Here is a 4981-nt window from a genome sequence, read left to right as displayed (position 1 = left end):
GAGCAAAGAGCTGATAAGAGATGTCATGTTGACAGTATATGCCATATTTGCTGCGTGTACATGTTTTCAGCAACAGCTTAAATCCCACCAGCTGTGTACATATGAACCATATGAGACGACAAGCACTTTAGAAAACCTTTTGCTGTGTTGTCGCAGTGTTACAGATCCATCAAAAGTATTTGAGCTTGCACTCCACTGTCCACATTGTTATTCATGACAAGCAGTGTTGGTCAAGTTACTTGAAAAAAGTAATCAGTAATTAATTACTGATTACTTCCCCCCAAAAGTAATCCAGTTACTTTACTGATTACTTATTTTCAAAAGTAATTAATTACTTAGTTACTTAGTTACTTTTTAAAAACACGATTTACAACCTGAAGAGGTGATAAAGTGATAGATCTTTCAGCCCAATTCTACTTTTTCTGCATAATCCATCATACAAAATGTAATCAAATGGAAAAGTCTCTTTTTAAAACTTGTTTTATTAGTTTTAATCTTTTAACTTTATGCATCAAGTAAAAATGTAATTATATTCAACATTCTCTGACTGGAAGAAATTAGTTTAACATTTAAACCTATTTTCTGCACATTCCAGCACATAAAATAAAATATTTTTGTGTTTACACTCAGTCTTTCAAATAGATGCAAGTAAAACACAGCAGAAAATAAATAAAGTCAAAGACTCAGCGGTCCTGTTGCTCTATTTTCACCTGTAAAGCAGGAGTGGGGTAGGCGGAGGGTTACCCTGGTGCAGGTGTGCCGCGGTCAGTGGAAGAATCCGCGAGTTTCTCTGTGAGTTTCCCATCACGTCGTAGCTACTTTCTAATATTTTCCCCATTTTCTTTCCCCCCTCTTTACCACTCCCATCCTCCCCACCTGTCAGCTGTGGAACTGCTAAATGACACATGTACTGATGTAAATAATAAAATAAAGTAAAATGAGACTAACATGAGGAACCTTTAGAAAGGTTATAGAGCAAATATCTTTAGCACTAAAGTGAGTTCAGATCCTGATTCCTTTTAAATGGTGGCCCACATACAGCCCACTTTAGTCTTTAGTCCAGTGAAACTCTCGTTTCTGTCAGTGTGGAGACGTTTCCTACACATTTAATCCCTGAGATATCTTCATGGGCAACAGTATGTCTCAGTTTTTCTGCATATTAAAGAAATGCAGCTGTACAAAAAATCAAAGAAATCCGTTAGCACGACTTCCTGGGCTTAAACTGTTTCTGGTGAACTCTTGTAAAAAACCTGAAATTTCTATATTACATTTTCTCGATTACTTAATTACTTTGGTTTAGCGTGGATGGCCAGGAGAGAGAGAAATGTGCCCTCACATTTTTGCAAAGGCATCCAGTGGGCCAGATGGGAATCTTTACTGGGCAAACTGTGGCCCCGGGCCTTATGTTTGACACCTGCGCTCTATAACAAACACCAAAACACTCAGGATGTTACACTCTCATCAGTCCCACCATAAACACTATCAGGTAGGAACCAAAATTAACGTTCATATGATGCTATAACGAATAAATACATACACAAAGTAAAATAAATAAAAACATAAATAAATAATGAAGTTAATTGTTGTGAATAATAACAAAGTAATTGATTATATAATAGTCAGTTATGCAAAGTCATAACATTGCGCAGCACAAAGTGATGTTCTGTTACATTAATAACTGCGGTTACATAAGTTTTATGGGTGCTTCAACATTTGTGTGACGCCATCAGCTGGTTGTGCAGCTCTTGACCTGCAGTGATGCTCTTCTGTCCTTTACCAGGAGATGGCGCCATTTTATCAGCCAATTCCCCAAATCCACTCTGGCTCCCGCGCAGCGGCACTAACAAAAACATAATTGCATGATTTAATACGATGATGGTAATCATGCTCTCAGCGATGATAAGCGTCATACCTCCCAGATGCCTAATTTTGGTTTTAATAGCTATAATCTTTCACATGATCTGCGCCCTGCAGATGACTGGAATTCTATTATAATAGGGCCCCTCTCCCTTCATCTTTCCCTAAAATGTGTTGACGCTCCTGCGTGTCCTATCAAAGTTCTGCATGAATGAGACTGTGGAAACAGTCCAACACTTTGAGTCACTGTTAACATTCCATATCAGCCTCCCTCTACAGCTACACGACTGATACTATCACGCAAAACTGGGTAAGGCTACAAACGCAACACAAACATTCACGATTCACACGTCCATTCAGGACTATGAACACACACAATTAAACACAGTGCTGCGAATATAAACACACACAGACGTGCCAGAACCATCAGCAGTCCCTTTTTTCTGACGCCAATCAACATTTTATAGATAAAATTTACAGGTGCAGGAGTCAGACACACACACGCCTACAAACTCACTCAAAAACACATGGGTCTGATTGCAGCGCCAGTGGCATTGCTCAGAATAGCATCAAACAGAGAGCAGCGTCGTGCATGTGTGGACCTGTAGGCTTCAGTCAGCCCATTTCACCATATTAACCCTCGTGTATCACACTGTCACTGAAGAGAGAATAAGCGAAGCAGAGATCAAACACCTGAGAAGCTTTGTCCTGGTACGACAGCGAGTCAAAGGGAGACATAACAAAGTGTTTGGGTGTAACACTTTTAAATGTACGTGTCCTCTTAAGAACAAGATCATGTTTTTGGAAAACAGGGTCGTTTTTACAAACAAACTGTACTCTGCACCCCTCATTTCTTCATATCGGTGCAGCGACTAATTGAAATGTGCAAACATAAACTTTAGGGATTCTTGGAGGACATCCACAGCTCATCTCTGGATCTTGGCTGCTTTTTGCTCTGGTCTCTGTCAAAATGATTTTCTTTAATACTGTTGAAGTCTGGGCTTTGGGGAATCCAATCAATGATTGATAGATAGTGTTCTGGTTTTCCTGCAGTGTGTTTGGGATCACTGTCATGCTGAAAAATAAAAACTCTGCCATATGGTATTTCATGGTGGATCAGAATCTAATAGTTCTTATAATTCCATCAATTTTGACAAAATCCACTGTCAGGAATGCAGCCCCAAACGATGATAGATCTCTGGAGACACTCATCCTTATACCTCTTTGATCATGATTTGAACCAGAACTTTAAAATTCGGATTCATCGCTCCGTAAGACCCGTGGCCACTGATTTTCAGTGCAGTTCTTGTGTAGTCTGGCATACCTCAACATTGTCTCCCCATTTCCCCTGCTTAAAAATGGCTTCTTGACATCCACCTTCCACCGAGACCATTTTGATGAGGCTTTGGTGAACAGCAGAGGGATCAACTGAACAGCCAGATGCATCTCTGAGGTGTTTTTGTGACAGGCCTAATGACGTCATTTAAAATTGGTTCTTTGCCAAGTTGTTATACGTAGTCACGATGTGGTTTTATCCCTCGAGTTAGGTACAAATATTAAAGCCACACTAAAACATTTTGCTACTTTTCCTGTTTTTATTTTTTGGTAAGGAGATTTTTCTCACTGTCAGCAAGCCACAAATGCAGCTATTTTACACAGTTTTAACACTGGTGTAACGTGTGATATAAACACGTCAACCTTAGTACAACACGCAAATTGTAAATATGGAAGAATCTGTAGTCAAATACCTTATTTACCTGCAAAAAAGCACAAAAAGCACGACACGTTTAAACCGAGAGCATAACCTGTTTAGTTATGAAGGCGCAGAGCGGACGGAGCCATGCAAAACAGATGTGCAGGGACATCTTAAAAAGATTGTGTCACTGACTTTTTGATCTAAAGGTTGTCACGAGGAAGTAAAGGATGGTTCTGAAGGTGCGTTACAGCAACGACACCCTGTCCCACCAGGCTCTTATAAAGCTTCGCTGAACTCAGTGACTGAGTTCATCCCTACAGGGTTATTATTGTCTCATACAAACACACAAATAAGTCCACCACCCTGTTTGTCCACTCACAGCAGCCCCTTTTCTCCAGCCTCTTGCCCCACCCGTGTACCCTGGACCCCTTACCTCATCCACCGTCCTCTGCTGTTCTTTTTCATTCTTCCCTTTGTACTGTGAGATGGAGAGCGGAAGAAAGGGAAACGGGGTGGGTGGGGTGGGGGTGAAGGTAAGGAGAGGGACCTTTGGTTGGCTTTCAGGTGGTTTCACATGAAAAGACAGCACACACTTAAGTTGCCGCCACCGGTAACCCACAGCGTCTCACTTGCTTCCGTTGAGTATACCTGAGTTAGCCTTCAACTGCCTCTGAACAGCCCAGGCAGGCACACATAGAGACAAAGGCACTGTGAACACAAGAATCTCTAAATACACATACAAGTGTGCAGACACACACACACACACACACACATAAACTTCTATCAACTTTCGGTATGTGGCTTAGATTGGAGAGGCACTGGTAGGTGTTTGGTATGCAGGAGTATGGTGGGGAAGAGAAGGGATGTGGGTGAGTAGGCGTGCTGTTATGGAGTGTGTTTTGTGGGAGTGGGGGGGGCTCTGTTTGCACGGCTACTTTCTCTGATCTCCCCCCTGAATGGATGCTTCTTGCTGCGAGGAGCTCAGGTAGCTTTGTCTGTGTGTGTGTGAGTATTTCATTCCCAGGTAGACCACGGTGAGTGCTCTCAAGTCAGTGTCAGGTGTCAGGTAGTTACTTGTCTTCGTGTCTTCAAGGCTGCCTTTGCTTGGATAGTGTTTACAGCCCACAGAGCTGGGCGCAGAGGGGGGAGGAGTACGCAGGCAGCACTGGCTTTGATCTGATGCAGACTGTTTGATAGCATGCGTATGAGTGACTGAGTGAGTGTGAGAAAGAAAAGTGAGAGATATAGATGAAGTATATGAGTGCATGCGTGCTTTCCCACTTGCAGATATTTGAAAACACGTGAAACAGCTTAAACATTCATGCGATGAGCGTGAATTTTAAGCTGTTCGTTCACCGCAGGGCCGGACATAACCTTTCTGGGGCCTTCAGCAGAGTTTTATTTGACACCCTTCATTTTTAACATGTT

Source organism: Maylandia zebra, linkage group LG20 (assembly GCF_041146795.1).
Source record: "Maylandia zebra isolate NMK-2024a linkage group LG20, Mzebra_GT3a, whole genome shotgun sequence".
Taxonomy (NCBI): Eukaryota; Metazoa; Chordata; class Actinopteri; order Cichliformes; family Cichlidae; genus Maylandia; species Maylandia zebra.
Note: the sequence above shows the minus strand (reverse complement) of the source record.